The sequence below is a fragment of the Mobula birostris genome, chromosome X, assembly GCF_030028105.1.
Source record: "Mobula birostris isolate sMobBir1 chromosome X, sMobBir1.hap1, whole genome shotgun sequence".
NCBI lineage: Eukaryota > Metazoa > Chordata > Chondrichthyes > Myliobatiformes > Myliobatidae > Mobula > Mobula birostris.
Genome location: NC_092402.1, coordinates 45,049,621 through 45,066,930, shown reverse-complemented (window position 1 = coordinate 45,066,930; position 17,310 = coordinate 45,049,621). Strand labels below are relative to the sequence as shown.

General features: G+C 38.8%; 1 protein-coding gene across 1 annotated transcript in view; it reads right to left on the bottom strand.

Moving 5' to 3' along the window:
- The window catches only part of raraa (retinoic acid receptor, alpha a), an 866,000-nt gene that overhangs the window by 772,919 nt on the left and 75,771 nt on the right, over positions 1 to 17,310 (bottom strand). The window contains exon 2 of the mRNA XM_072249116.1: positions 7,959 to 8,060. The gene's annotated coding sequence lies outside the window, so the exon portion shown is untranslated. The remainder of the gene's footprint in view (positions 1 to 7,958; positions 8,061 to 17,310) is intronic.

Here is a 17,310-nt window from a genome sequence, read left to right as displayed (position 1 = left end):
ATTTCTGTGAATATTTTTTACTTAATCTAGGATTTTTATTCTGCCATATATATGAAGAAATTTTAGAATCAATAATATCAAAAAAGGATTTAGAGATGAAGATTGGTACCGCCTGAAATAGATATAGAAATTTAGGTAAAATAATCATCTTAATAGCATTGATTCAACCAATCAATGATAGGGACAATGGGGACCATTGAGCAAGCAATTGTTTAACATGATCAATTAAGGGTAAAAAGTTAACTTTAAAAATAGATCCTTATGCTTCTTAGCAATTTTAACACCCAAATAAGTAAAATAATCAGTAACCAGTCTAAATGGTGATTGTCTATAGATTGGAACTTGCATATTTAATGGAAAAAGCTCACTCTTATTAAGATTCAATTTATAACCAGAAAAACTACTGAACTGAGCAAGTAGTAATATTACTGCAGGGATGGACTTCTCTGGATTAGAGATATATAGTAACAGGTCATCTGCATATAATGATACCTTATGCGTCTCATTCCCACGAATAATGCCAAATATATTGGGTGAATCACTAAGAGCGATTGCCAAGGGCTCCAAGGTAATATCAAATAGTAAAGGGCTTAAAGGACAGCCCTGTCTAGTACCTCGAAAAAGCCTAAAAAAAGGGGGATCTCTGTTTATTAGTAAGTACAGAAGCCAAAGGTATATGATATATCAATTTAATCCAAGTGTTACATACCTTGTGGGTATCTTGTGACTGTCTTATGAGGATGATCTAATGGTTTTGTGGAAATCACATGATGTAATTTTCCCACCAATGTGAGGTCACGTGTGGACATGTTCACGACAGGTATAAAAGGGAGACCCCTGATGTGATGCAGTTAGTTTCAGTTGAGTTGTTGCTTGCTTCATTTGTTACTCTGTTATGGTGCGTATTCGTCTTATGACGCAGTTCGTTTTTAAACCGGAGTTTTACTTTCTATTTTAAGGTAGAACCTTTGTGCTGGCAGCTTCGACAATATCTGCCTGGCTTTTGTTTTAGTTTTATCTTTGCAGTTCAGTATCGGAGAGTGAAGACCTTTGTCGAAGCACAGGACCCGAAGGATTGAGAAAAGTTGGTGTCATTTGACAGTTTCATAAAGGATCAACCTTATTGAGTCTTCGACCAAGAAATTGTGACCTGCATCTGAGATAACTCCTGCCAAAAGAGCAATGAAGTTTGTGCGGGGTTCGCTCGCCAGGAAAAGGTCAGTTCCTTTTAAGCCGTTTATTCATTGAGGAAATTGCTTTCTTTATTTCTTGTTCCGTAATGGGTGCATCTAATGTTAAACATTCATTAAGTGGTAATTTCAGGATATTCAATTTTCTTAAAAATTCATGCATTATGGTAGAATCGTCAGGAAATTCTGATTGGTATAAAGAGGTAGAGAATTCTTGAAACAATTTATCAATTTTGTCATGGTCAACCGTCAAAATACCATCCCGTTTACGAACTTTAATAATCTGACGTTTAGTCGAAGCAGCTTTCAATTGGTTGGCCAGTAATTTACCGGATTTATCACCATGTATATAAAATTGACTCTTAATCTTAAGTAATTGATTTTCAATTGGGGATGTTAATAACAAACTGTGTTGCATCTGAAGTTCAACTCTCTTTTTGTAAAGCTCCAAATTAGGAGCAGCAGAATTTTTTTTAATCAATTTCTTTAATCTTATCAACCAATGTACATATTTCATTATTAATTAGTTTTTTCAATCCAGCAGAATATGAAATAATTTGTCCACAGATATATACTTTAAAAGTGTCCCATAATATCCCACTGGAAATTTCTTCCGTAAAATTTAGTTGAGAAGAAAAAGGCAATCTGTTCTTTAATAAAGTTAACAAGATTTAAGTCCTGAAGCAGAGTAGAATTGAACCGCCATTGTCTAGCACTGAAAGTTACATCAGTTAATTTGACAGATAGTTTCAAGGGTGCATGATCAGAGACGGCAATTGCATCATACTCACAGGCAGTAACAGATGAAACTAATCGAGAGTCAATAAAAAAAGTAATCAATTCTAGAGTAATTATGATATACATGGGAAAAGTATGAGAACTCTATCATTAAGATATAAAAACCTCCAAATTTCTAAAATCAACTAAAAAGGAATTAATAAAAATAGCAGACTTGTTTGGAAGTACCTGACTGGGCGCAGACCTGTCCATCGAGGGATTCAGGCAACAGTTAAAATATCCGCCCATTATCAATGTATACTCATTTAAATTAGGAAGAGATGCGAACAAATGCTTAAAGAATTCAGGATAATCGGTATTGGGTGCATAGATATTAACCATAACAACTTTTTGGTTATCAAGTAAACCAGTAATTAACAGAAATCTACCATTCGGGTCTGAAATTGTTTCAGAGTGAACACATGAAATCGAGAAATCTATAACAATAGAGACTCCTTTCACCTTAGCCTGTGAATTGGAGTGGAATTTTTATTCCTTCCAAAACCTAAAAAAAAATGCTGATTATCCTCTTTCCTTACATGAGTTTCCTGGGCAAAGGTAATCTGAGCATTCAATCTATGAAAAACTTTTAAAATCTTCTTCCGTTTAATTGGGTGATTCAAACCATTCATATTCCATGAAACAAAGTTAATAATATTATCCATTGTACTTGAATAAACCATATGGTGTGTAAAGGGTTAACCTTACTGCATAGAAAACTCACGAATCAGGAAGAGGGAAAGGAGTTTAAAGAGGAACCGGAAGTCACAACAATTCAGACATATTTTTCTTTTCAGATCAGCCCAGATGGAAAAAACTAAACTAAAAATAGCCCCACCCTCCACCCACAAAAGCCCGAAAACTGGCCAATAGACAGCCAGAAAGCTATCTAGACACTTCCCTAACCCCATCTCTCTTGAAGGCAAGTCTCCAAAGTCGAAAAGAATTCAAAACACCACCCACAGTCAAAATATTGAGAAGAGAATGCCATAAAAAAACACCAAACAAATGTTTTAAAAAAACAGCCATTTGCAAAACATTTGGAAGGCAGGATCTTGGAAAATGAAACAGAATACAACCGTATTAATATTTCAAGAAAAAAAATCAATCACCAAATCAGATTCTTAATTATTTTCAAAAATAAACAATTGAAAATAATAAATTAATAAAGGGGGGAAAAAGGAACTTTGATATAAAAACATGATAAATATCCATACTCCAAAACAAAGTACAAGCATTATCAAACCAAGGGCAAAATTCTTCAAACTTTAAAAGTCCAAATCTATGAACTAGTTATTAACTTATAAACCAAATGAATACAGACATGAAAAACAGTAAATTTATTAGACAGCTAAGATTGAACATTGATCCTCAAGGAATTGATGAGCTTCGTCTGCGGATTTAAACCATTTACGTGATTTATCAGGCAGAACAACCCTTAGGCAAGCTGAAAGTAGCAGAGCTGGTTGGAACTTTCTTGGATAGAGCTCAGACATCACTGGTTTAAAAAGCAATCTCTCTTGCATTACCTTAGGAGTGTAATCTTCGATCAAACGAAACTTGAGGTCTCCATATTCAATAACCCCTTTCCAACGGGCAATTTGAATTAAATGCTCCTTGCTATGCACATAGTGGAATTGGAGTATGACAGGTTGAGGTTTCAGTTCTTTCGCGGGTTTTGCTCTTAAAGCCCGGTGGGCGCGATCAAGTATAAGGGAAGTAGAAAAAACTTCAGAGCCAAACATGTCCATTAAAAATTGAGAAAAAAATTTAGTAAGGTCACCACTCTTAACGTCTTCACAGAGTCCTTTTATTCGCAACTTCTGCCTATGACTGCGATTTTCCAGGTCGATAATCTTAGCTTTATATTGTTCCAGTGTTTGAGTGATCAAAGTTAGTTTCTTTTCCAACAAATCTAGTTTGCAGTCTCTTTGTCTACCAGCTTCATTGAGTTCGGAAATTTGCCGTTGTTTTTCACACTCTCATTTAAGTGCTCCCAGTCTACTTTCGATCTCCTTTAACAATACTTCCAAATTAGAAAATCTTGTATCGAATATATCATCCAGGAGCTTCGACATAGCCTCCAAAGTGAGTTGAGACTTAGGCTGTTGACAGTCACCTTCTCTCCTTCGATTTCCATAACCAGCTTCCTTGCCTTCGGCTAATGCCTTTTTCCCCTCTGGTACTCATTTCCAGCGATTAAAAATCAAAGTTCAAGCATATAACAGTGTTATAAACACTTTAATATAGATAGTAAAAGGGTGGTAAAAAGATTGAAAAATGAACAGAGCAAAGCCAAAATGCGACTTACTCCATCTAGTGCCCTTCTTTGCAATTTATAACTCTTCCCTACAAAGCAGTTTGATTTCCAGTTTCCTTGAAAATTTCATTCTAACCCAAATAAAATACTTCCTGGATTATGTCCAAAATGATAATATCAAAGCAGAATTATTCATTTGCTTTAAAGAAGTTGCATCTCTCTCCTATTGGAAAATTGAACTTATCATCACTTTCTTGCAGAACCAAATAATCTAGTCTGAGAGCCAGTAGTAAAAGGAATACAGAATAAGCAGGATCCAATTGTAAAAACAAGTCCCATTATTGGGGGATAAACATGGGTTTGAAGGTTACAGGTACCTGGTCTGTGCAATGTGCAAATGATAACACTGGACTAATGATCTCAATTCCAACTGGAAATCAATTCCAGATGTGAAATAAATCAGACTGATATATTTATACGGAACATTGAGAGAAAGTAACTGGGTGGCTTGAGAAGAGATATGTGTCCACCCTATACTACAAAGTAGATAAAAGTAGATGAGGGGAAGAAGAAAGCGAGATTGAAAAGTATAATCATGTTGGAAGAGTATTGAAGTAAGGTTCACACACAAAATGCTGGAGGAACTCAGCAGGTCAGGCAGCATCTATGGAAAAGAGTACAGTCGATGTTTCAGGCAGAAACCCTTCAGCAGGACTGAAAAATGACTTGATTGTTCTGCATGCAGGTCTTAAGACTGCATTATTTGCAAAGATTTGCTACATTGGCATTTGACAATGACACCTTCAAGTTCATCTGCAGAAATATCTTAATTTCTACCTTTAATATCTCTTGTTTTCTTTTTCAAGGTGGATGTGGTTCTGTAGAAGACCCTGACCTGAGCCACACTCAAACTTTGGTTCCTTGCAGTGGTGGGACTTGCTCCCAGGGCTCATCAACCAGCCATGTTTCGATATCCCAAGGACATGGCCTAGAAGACGAGCGCTCCTTCGGGCTTCCAAGGCTTTGGGGACGAGCTGATTCTATGCCAATGCTGCTGACTGAAACATCACGGGAGAAGACAAAACAGCAGATCAGCTGTTGGGCACTCTGTACTCGGCGAATCACTTGGTCTCTCTCTTTCTCTTGTTAGTGGGGGGGTAAGTCTGTGGCCGATTCTCGAGTCAGAGAACTTGGAAAGAGCGACACGGCAGACTTTAGCACCGGAAATCAGCGAGTTGTTTGCCTTTTTGCTCTCCCCTCTCACTGTGAATGGGGGGCACCTCTCTGTCTCTTTATTAAGCTGAGAGAGAAAGCCTGTGGTATGTCAAATTGTCGGGTAACGAACAGTTTTTGTTGTACTGCACATCATGGTCTTTCTTGAGGGCTTTGCTATTACCTGCTTGGTGGATGGAGGGTGCTGATACCTTTTTTAGCTAAAGTAAGTTGGGGGGGGGGGAGAAGAGGGTCGTTGTTTGCTGCTGCTTGTATGTGGTCGGGAAGTGGGAGGTCCTAACATTTTTACTGTCACTTATTCCTTGGGGCACTCTGCTGTTTTCATGGATGTCTGCGAAGAACAAGAATTTCAGATTGTATACTGTATACATTCTCTGTTATTAAATGGAACTACACTTCTACAAATGTGTAGTGGAAAGCATACTGAATGGTTGCATCACAGCCTGGTATGGAGACACCATTGTCCTTGTTTGGAAAATCCTACGAAAAGTAGTGAATACAGCTCAGTCCTTCATAGGTAAAGCTCTCCACACCATTGACCACATCTACACCGAGTGCAGTCACAGGAAAGCAGCACCCATCAAGGACCGCCACTACCCAGCCATGTTCTCTTCTCGCTGCTGCCATCAGGAAAGTGGTAAAGGAGCCTCACAACCCACACCACCAGGTTCAGGAACAGTTATTACCCCTCAACCATCAGGCTCTTGAACCATAAAGGATAACTTCACTCAATTTCACTCGCCCCATCACCGAACTGTTCCCACAACCTATAGGCTCACTTTCATGGACTCTTCTTCTCATGTTCTCGACAGTTATTGCATTTTTTTTGTATTTGAGAGTTTGCTGTCTTTTGCACACTGGTTGTTTGACCATCCTGTTGGGCGCAGTCTTTCATTGATTCAACTATTTCTGGAATTTACTGTATATGCCTGCAAGAAAACAACTCTCAGGGTTGTATATGGTGACATATATGTACTTTGATAATAAATTACTTTGAAATTATATATTGTTTCATCATCAGAAAAGAACCCTACTTCTGAACTTATTAGCAAATCACATAACTTGATGAAAGGTGTCTTCGAGAGTGCTATTGAGTAGCACTTGCTTGCCAACGCCTGGTTTGGATTTTGACAGAGTGAAGGTCAGTGATAAAAGCATATGAAGATTGCTGCACCTGGGACATACTGTGGAAATACTGCAGTCAAGAGCTAGAAGTGGGACAACTGACAGCCAATGACCACAAGCATCTTTCTTTGTGCAAGGAATGACCCCAACCATTTGTGTGTTTTCCTCTTAAAGCTCACTTATTTCAATTTAAGTAGAGCTCCTTGACACAGTATTTATTTAAAATGCTTGCCCAAGGACTGTTGCTCACACCACACGTTTGGAATTTATCTCCTACCTCATCTAAGCTGTGATCAGGTCTAGAGTGGGGGCATTCTGTCAAAATCCAAACCAGGCATTGGCAAGCAAGTGCTACTCAATAGCACTCTCGAAGACACCTTTCATCAAGTTATGTAATTTGCTAATCAGCTGTGCTATGAGGCATGGGCAGCCATAATCTCCTTGGGAGCCTTCCCCATATTATATCCAAATTAACTGCCATTTTCTCCATCACATCTCTTCCTTTCTCTAGCATCTCTTTCAAGAGTGTTGCTAGAAAATGAGTCAATGACATACATTTTTCACTCTCAGCTACATGGGGTAAGTTCATTCAGCTTGATGATCTTCTTTTCTATACTTATGTCATTCTCATGCCAACCCCATTCCCAAATACAAATCAAGTTCCATTATAATAAGAGATTTCCAGGAATACAGAGAACCTGCTTCAGTAAGGTTTTTAAAACTTCCCTTCATCCTCTTCAATTCATGGGAATCCCTGGCTTTTGACTACTCAAGGAAATATAGGATCTGAGAAAACATTGTTTCTTTGACAGATGGAGTACGTAGAGGCCAGGTGAGACTAGAAGACACAGAACCTCTCAAACAACCAACCCATGCAGCCATCCAGACAAGCATCTCTTCCCTCACCTACAACAGAAATTACATGTGCCTCTTCAGCTTTGAGAACTCACAGAATTGTGAGCAGAAGAAAGTCACCCTCCACACCAAAAGACTACTAAAGATGACAAACCAGAGTTAAATAACTATAAATCAGACAGGTCCACAGATAGATTCCTCAGTGTGTAACATTATTTAGTACCAACAAAAACACAAACTTTTTAAAACAATTTCATGCTACCTTCAGAAATTTCTGGAAACACTCAACTAGGCAGGGAACATTCTGTGGAAACAGAGGCATGTTACCATTTTAGGTCAAAAGCAAAAGCAAAAGGTTTTCAACTTAAAACATTAACACCATTTCTTCTGCCTGACCTGCTGAGCACTTCCAGCAATTACTATTTTTAGTTCAGGTTTATTTTTAGGATTTTCAGATTGGCTTCTGTGTTTTGTTGCACCTACCGTAACAAATACTACAATAACTTGTGCTTGCTTACCTGAGTAGGTGAATACTCAAACTAGATGTGAAGCAGCATAGATGAAGCAGTTATCAATAGTTTCTCAAGTCTCGTTTCAAGTGAAACACACACTGCAAAATGCTGCACAGAAAGAAAACAAAAAAAAATGAATCATTGCAAACACCACTTGTTCACACATCCTGTCCCATCCACCATAGAATATTTTTGTCAAAAGTATTAGAAATTTACAGTTGCATTTATACAACTTCTTCAACATGCCTCAAGGGTCCAAAATGAATGCTGAATAAGTTATCAAACAAATGTGGTGAGATCATATAATTAGGCCATTTGGCCCATTGAGTCTGCTGTGCCACTTGAACGTGGCTAATTTATTTTCCTTTTCAATCTCATTCTCCTGTCTTCTTCCCATGACCTTTGATGCTTTTACTAATCAAGAAACCATCAACCTCTGCTTTAAATATACCCAATATGTTGGTCTCCACAGCCATCTTGTGGCAATTACCACCCTCTGGGTAAAGAAATTTCTCCTACCCTCTGTTCTAAAGGGACGTCCTTGCATTCTGAGACTGTGCCCTCTGGACCTACACTTTCCCAATGTTAGAAACATCCTCTCCAAGTCCACTCTATCTAGACCTATCAATATTCAGTAGGTTTCAACTGCCATCCACTCCCATTGTTCTAAACACCAGACAGCACAGGGCCAGAGCTCAAACACTCTGCCTATGCTAACCTTTTCGTTCCTGGGATCATTTAGTGGTCGCACATAATAATAGCCTTAAAGGCAGAGAGATTAATTAGGAACAGGGTGACTGCCTGACTGTGGAGTGGGCTGCTCCATAAAACAAAGGAATTGCAGATTTGGGGTCTCAACATCTAAAATCACTGCTGCTAGTGGTTGGTGGAACGAGTGGAGTGAGGTGCAAGAACAAGAGCTTGTTGTTGTTTTGTATGGCAGGTGTTTTTCTCTTCACACCTCTATTTGTTTTTTTTTTGTCAAGCCACACCTCCAATCGTGGCTGCATCGATGGACTGTGGGAAAGCTGACTTGGATCTTGGTGAGATAGCATGTTTTTACCAGGTGGAGGACATCCTGGGTTGGGGCACCAGAGGGGCAAGCTGGGAAAACAAGAGTAACTGAAGCATAAGTAGGCCATTCAACCTGCTCTGCCAATTAATAAGCTTCTGGTTGATGTTACACCTCAGCATCATTTTTCTACACTAAACTCAAATCCCTGACTTGTTTAATCTACAAAAGAAAAATCATCACCACCAGTTTTGATCAAGGACCTTTCCCACACTGATCATTCTTCTCTTCTCCACCCCATCCCATCAGGCAGAAGATATAAAAGCTTGAGGACATATACCTCTAGGCTCAAGGATAGCTTTTAACATGCTGTTATAAGTCCCCTGAATGGATCTCTCATACACTAACAATGAACTCTTGGATTCCCAATCTACCTTGTCATGGTCCTGGCACTTAGTCTACCTGGACTGCACTCACTGTAGCTCCCCCACCCCCTTTGTGCTATCTCAATGCACTTTTGTATGGTATGATCTTTCTGAATGGCATGCAAACAAAAGCTTTACAATGTCCCTCGGTACATGTGACAATAAAAAAAAATTACATCATTGCCATATCTACCACATCAACTCCCCAAACAGATAATAATGCCTGTACTTACAGGCATTTTTACAACAGCAATGTTTCTTCAAGCAAAGACTTCTAAGAAAAACATTTAGGCAAACAGAAAAGATTATAAACCCTAGGTTTTCAAACTAGGGTAGGGTTCAACAAGGCGAAGAAATGCAGCCTAACAGTGGATCATAAAAACCAAATAATTTTAGCTCAATGTTGTTATTAAAATGGAGAATAGTAGGTGTTGTGGGACCTCCGTTCTCCACATATTAAAGTAAATGTTTCCATATCTCAATAAAAAATACACCTGTCCTAATTAATATTTTTAATATATTTGTTACATTTTCTCCAGTGTAATTTACATAGGGGGCACGAGACAGACAAGAAAATGGACTAGCTCCCCAATCTTTTGGGTTTCATAGAATGAAGGTTCTAAACATGAAATGCTGCATGACCACAGTATAGGCATCCCGCTTTCACACATAATAAGTACAAGCCATAAATGAAAAGTAAAATATAGACAAATATTGAGCTGGTATCTCAATGAGCTGGGCCCCTCTCTTTCTGTTTGTTTTATTGTTTATGTTCCCTACAGATTCAACAGAGGAACAGTGTGTTTCTCCTAGACATTGTGAAATCACCTCCAAGCCAAAATATACAAAATTCCTGCCAATTTAAAGCACGCCAGTCCCGATTCACCAAGGAGTTCAACAACCCTTGAAAGTAACTTTAACTGAGTTCAAAGCTCTCACAAAATCCAGTCCTGTATATTGAATCAACTGCACATGTCAGCCTGCACGTACAGTAGTCTATTAACCTGCCAATAAACTGCAAGTTTAAAAATAGGCTGCAAAAATACTATGGGCAGCAGCTGAAAGAAACAAAACCTTGGGCTCTGAAGCAATAGTTTGTCAACAAAACAAAACCAGATCCACCATTATTAAAGTAATGAATATAATCACTCTACCTTGCATGCAAAAACACTTGGAGAACTGTTAGGAAACAGCCCACACAAGAGAGCTGGCATGTTAATCCATTGCAGGGGACCTCACAGCAGACCCAATCCTTGCGTTGCTTATTTTACTCACAGGACTTATTGGGCAACTATCAGAAGTGGGAATCCTGGCTGAAATATTTTCCACTCTACCTAGTTTAAATGGATTGCAGAACTCTTGTTTCCAGCCTGGTCCAAATAAGGTAATTCAACAAGGGAGGTATATGCACACTTGCTAGGCACAGTTCTACAGCAGCCACTATTTTTCAGGTTAGGCATCAGGGGAGCTCCTAGTCTGATTTATTACTAACATGGAGGACATTTTAATACCTCCAAGCTCTTGAAGCAATAAAGTTTTCAGACAAGCTGATAGTTTTAATAGTTTAACAATGACTAGCTTAAGATTACTAAATATGACTCATTAATATTATACACCCTATAATTATAATATAGTATTTCAGCTATGGCTGCATGTTGACTTACCATCTAGGGAAAAAAAAATTCCATTTCAGTTCCATGCTAAAATCTCAAAATTGAAAATGTATGTTCATATAAATTTCAGTGTCAAAAAGAGTCATGAGCGAAGAATTTAAGCTAGTCCCCTGACTATTTAGTGAAATACATTTATGTTTTTGCAGCTTTCTGTGAGGTAGTTCATGGGATGAATAGAGTAACCACAAGTCTCAGTTCCTGCAGCAAAATGAAACCTACTAGTCGGCATCATTTTCGGAAACAATCTGTGGCAGAAATTGAAAAACTTACAAAACAGCTTCAAGTAAACTTTCAAAAACAATAAAAACTCAGCTTTTACAAATATTTAGCCTACCAACACCACTACAACATGGAACAGTATCTACTGCAGACAAAAGGCCACACACAAAAGGTCCATAATTTTCCCCAAGTACTGCAACTACCAAAGTGTAACTCTCATCTAATTGCTGTACAGCCTGAACTATCCTTTCCAATAACAAAGGTAAAGGACCAATAACTGTACAGTGTGCTTTTCTTTACAACTCAAACACTACAAAAACTTAATTTCACTGAAACCCTATTACCCATTCCAAATGAAAGGTAATAAAAATAGAAAATGCTGAAACTTCAATTGCTTTTCAATGATTGAAAACTTTCAGGCCAAGTAGCATCTGTGGATGGAGCAGCAGTGAATATTTTAGGTCAATGACCTTCTGTCGTGTATTTGTATAATATGTAAATATGTTATGTGGGCATAAGATGAGAGAGCCACTTGTTGTCAGTCCAGAACATAAACCAGTTTCAAAGCTCGGCTTCTACAGTTAATACAGTTCAAGCTTACTAATGTGCTCAGTGTAGTTCACTGTCCAACCTCAAATATATAACATCTTTCATCAGAACTGGCTAACAACCCAAGGCATTAATGGTTTCTCCTTGCACAGATGCTGTCTGACCTGCAAGTATTTTGCCATCATTCCTGAACAATATACTTGGTTCTAACAAATATTAGAATCAGTGTCCCAAATTTACCTCCTTTACAAAGTCCATACATTAGAATACTTACTTTCCTGATGCATGCATCTCAAGGTGATTTTTTTCTGGCATGCATCTGGCTGCAGAGAATCCAGGAAAATCCAGAACACAGAGCAGTGCAGTATAGTAACAGGACCTTCAGCCAATGATGTCTGTGCTGAACATGATGCCAAATTACACTTCTGCCTCTATGTGATTCATATTTCTCCATTTCCTGTACATTCATGTGTCCAATACTTTTTAAATACCACTATCACATCTGCTTCTACCACTATTCATGGCAGTCCATTCCAGGCACCTACCATTTTCCGTGCAAAAAAAAAAACTTGCCCCACACATCTTCTTTAAACTTTTCTTCTCTCACCTTAAATGCATGTTCTCTAACATATGACATCTCTGCCCTGACAATAATATTCTGACTGTCTACGCTAGCTCATAAATGTATAAACTTCTATCATATCTCCCCTCAGTATCTGACTCTCTAGAGAAAACAACCCAAGTTTGTCCAACCTCTCCTTATAGCTCATACTCTCCATTCTGGTAAATTACTTCTGCACCCATTCCAAAGTCTTCACATCTTTTCAGGTTGACCAGAATTAAGTGTAGCCTAAGCAAAATTTTCTATAGCTGCAATGTGACTTTCTTACTCTTGTACTTAATGTCCCAACTCATGAAGGTTAGAATGTCACATGCATTCTTTATCATCAGGGACAGACATTTACACAGAGAAAACTGAAGATTTATAAAGCCATATCATATCCAACTCAATGTCTCCCTCCATTCTTTAATTTAAATAGATTGACAAATCAGGAAGTCATTCTCCCCAAGATGACACAAAGATTGGAGGTGTTGTGGATAGTGTGCAGGGCTGTCAGAGGTTACAGCGGGACATTGATAGGATGCAAAATTGGGCTGAGAAGTGGCAGATGGAGTTCAACCCAGATAAGTGTGAGGTGGTTCATTTTGGTAGGTCAAATATGATGGCAGAATATAGTATTAATGGTAAGACTCTTGGCAGTGTGGAGGATCAGAGGGATCTTGGGGTCCGAGTCCATAAGACAGTCAAAACTGCTGCACATGTTGACTCTGTGGTTAAGAAGGCATACAGTGCATTGGCCTTCATCAACTGTGGGATTGAGTTTTAAGAGCCGAGAGGTAATGTTACAGCAATATAGGACCCTGGTCAGACCCCACTTGGAGTACTGCGCTCAGTTCTGGTCGCCTCACTACAGGAAGGACATGGAAACCATAGAAAGGGTGCAGAGGTGATTTACACAAGAATGTTGCCTGGATTGGGGAGCATGCCTTATGAGAATAGGTTCAGTGAACTCGGCCTTTTCTCCTTGGAGCAACAAAGGATGAGAGGTGACCTGATAGAGGTGTACAAGATAATGAGAGGCATTGATCGTGTAGATAGTCAGAGGCTTTTTCCCAGGGCTGAAATGGCTAACACGAGACGGCATAGTTTTAAGGTGCTTGGAAGTAGGTACAGAAGAGATGTCAGGAGTAAGCAGCTTTTTTTAAAAAAAACACAGAGTGGTGAGTACATGGAATGGGCTGCCAGCAACAGTGGTACAGGCAGATACGATAGGGTCTTTTAAGAGACTCCTGGATAGATTCATGGAGCTTAGAAAAATAGAGGGCTATGGATAACCCGAGGTAATTTCTAAACTAAGTACATATTCAGCACAGCATTATGGGCCAAAGGGCCTGTATTGTGCTGTAGGTTTTCTATGTTTCTATCTCCTTGCTATCCATGCCATACCCACATTTCCTGCAATCATTATTCCCAAACAATGAAAAGAACCATCCATCCCTTTCTTCCTAATCTCCTTACATCAGCATGAAAAAGTGATGCTCCATTTGTTTCCATTATTTTTTCTTTCTCTTTTCTTATTACAGACCATCTTTGAGAAATGAATGGATTATTTTTATACAGACATCCTTAAGTTGATTTCATCCTCAAGTCGGAAAATACACACAAAAAAAAAAATCACTCAACATGGCAACCATATGAAGTTCCCAATAGTGGGAGAGTCTAGGACCAGAGGACATGGCCTCAGAAGAGGACATCCTTTTAGAACAGGGAAGAGGAGGAATTTTTTTTAGCCAGAAGGTGGTGAATGTGTGAAATACATTGCTACAGTCGCAGAGGTTAAGTCATTGGGTATATTTAAAGCAGAGGTTCTTGAATAGTAAGGGTATCAAATGTTATGGGGAGAAGATAGGTAAATGGGGTTGAGAGGAAAAATAAATCAGTCATGATGGAATGGCAGAGCAGACTCAATGGGCCAAATGGCCTAATTCTGTTCCTATGTCTTGTGATCCTACAGTTATATCTTCGTAGTATTGTAATGAATGGCATCAAAAACGCAAGACTGAAAAGTAAGAACAACTACAAAGAGAGAGAAAACGAGACCTGCCATTCATTGGAACAAACGTATATGTGTACATTAGACTTTTGAATAAGTAGTATTATAAGGAGATTGCTCGTCTGTGCAGGTGTATCTAAATCTGTCATTTTTAATTCAAGAACGGCTGATATAATCAGAGGTTGCATTGCTGGTGGTTTTTCAATGTTTAGTAGAGAAAAATTTCAAACAACAATCTTACATCCTTTAATTCTCCGTGATGTATCCTCATGTCAGCAGAAAGTATTAAGCCTCTACATGCTAACATAAAATACCACATTCACTCTTTCATTGAATGTTTCCTTTTGGTCCTGAATGAAACATGTCCACAGCTTCACAGACTAATCCCACAGCAAAATACACCACTTTGGTCTTTTTCTAGCAAAACTTCACTCCATTGGACATGTAATCACTTGCAATAAATTGGGTTTGCAATATTGTATTTTAGTTCAAATTTTAACCTGTTTTAATTTTGCCAACAACAGATCCCAAAAATAGGTTTAACTACATTATCAACTGAACTTAACTGCAGCTGTCTTTGTCAATGGCAGTGCCAACACTCCTGCCTTGATACCGTTATGGTGTATTGTCAGAATTTTGTGTTTTGATATTGTTATTATAAAGTATTTTGATCAACTTTACTCACAGTGAAACTACTTTTCAAGACCTTCCTCCTCTGTACAGACCAACATTATCTGCATTCACATTTAACACAAAGGAATATTCACTTCTTCAAACCTTGCATTATTTTACAGGACTTAATTTCTTCTACAAAATCTGACGAGAATTTTCTTATTTATTGAGATGCAGCACAGAATAGGCCCTTCCGGCCCTTTGAGTTGTGCCGCCTCCGATTTAACTCTGGCCTAATCATGGAACAACTTACAATGATCAATTAACCTACCAACTGGTAGGTCTTTGGACTGTGGGAGGAAACCCAGGTGGTCACAGGGAGAATGGACAAACTCCTTACAGACAGCAGTGGGAAATGAACTCGGGTCACCTGTACTGTAAAGCATTGTGCTGACCACTAGGCTACCATACCGTGTTTTGAGTAAAACAGAATTATAATTATTACTCCAGAAGTATGGTGAAGTGAAGAGCTTGTCTAAACACTTAATCCTGGTGGTATACTTTATATTTCTTCAATTAGTTTTCCTACAAAATGGGGTGCAGATCTTTCCCAGGTTACAACATGGCTCAGTTCCTAAAAGTTCCTCATAACCTGAAGAGTTTATAAGCAAAAAAAATGAATAGTGTCAAATGCATTAACTTTCTGAGTGAGCGAATCTGTACAGAGCTCCTGGCTCTGCCTAGCTCAGCTGTTGTGGCTTGAGGGTGGGGGTGGGGGGGGGGGGGGAGGAAGAGGAGGGAGAGAAGGCACACCGTAGTGCCAAGTTTCTGCCTGGCAAAAGATGCCTGTAGCAGCCAGTAAATCTATTCCCTTCCACCATGTTCGTCTCCCAAATGCTTGTGCATATATGAAGATCCACATATGTATTACGTAGCATGGTACAATAACACTGTGCTACATACTACTCAAAGTAACTAAGTGTAAATAATTAAAGATTTTTTAAAAAATATTATCACTTTACAAAATAGACTCTTGGATACATGAGTGGAAGTGAACAAATTAGTCACTGAAGATCCAATTAAATGGTGAAATGGAGAGTGGGACAAAATTTAGAAACATTTTGTGCTGACAGTTTTTTTTTCCCCTGAGGCAGGTCTACAGGATCAAGTATTTCCTGCTTTCATTCCAGTTTTGAGTTCTGAGAGGACTAACGAGTTGGAAACCACAGTCACTTCCACAGATGGGTCACGAGATGCCCAATGGAACAGGTGGGTGGATGGGTGGTTTGAGGGGTAGTTCATTCCTTCTGTCATGAACATTTGTCTTTTGTGTGTTTTCGATACACAAACTTCAGGTTTTTGATACTGCCTCAACTGCTCCTTTTCCCTTGTGAGCAGTCGAGAACTTGAAATCCTAAACTGTCAGCAGCAATGCTACAATTGTTCAGGGACATGTTGAGAACATTCTTGAATCTCTTCTTCAGTTAAAGTGATAATCTATTCAATGATAGAGCTTAGAATAGACCCTTGGTTTAGGAGTCTGGTGGAATGAAAGACATGTCCACAGAGTTAGCAGTGTAATTAGGGCTTTAATGAAGGGAATATTGGCCAGGTAGAGGAAACTGACGTTCACTTATCCTTACCAAGGATTTGAAGAATTTTGAGGCGGCGCATTGGTGGTATCTTTCTGGAAGTGCCTCTTGTTGGGATTCCAGGTCTCAGAAACATGAGAGCAGTGATCACCACGAAGTGGACAATGAGTTTTGTAATGTCTGAAGTCTTATTTAAACAATGAATAATTGGAAGAGAGGCTTAAATGAAGATGAGCAGTTATGTTATGATTGCACTGCTCCTGAGAAACACTGTCTCATTCTGCCCTGCAGAGCTGATGTACGGTGAGAATGACAATAAAGTTTTTTTGAATCTTGAATCTTCATCTTTAAAGTCATTTTCCCTCAATCAACCAAAGGATGTGCTGGTGCACTGAGGTAATGGCAAATTTGACCACCAATGAGAGGTAGCTCCAGGACATGAAAGGCAGTTTACGTTTATCTGGCAATCTTTATTGTCAGAGAATGGCGACAGGTTGATAGAGAACCTTTGCCTTGCAGAGGTTGACTGTTGATTTAATTGTCATGCAAACCTATGACACAGCTAGTGATAGAAACACCAGTGGGAGTTCTATTTCAGCACTAATTTCAGTGAGGCATTCTACATGAATTTAATTAAGTCACCTGGAATTTAATTAAAGCA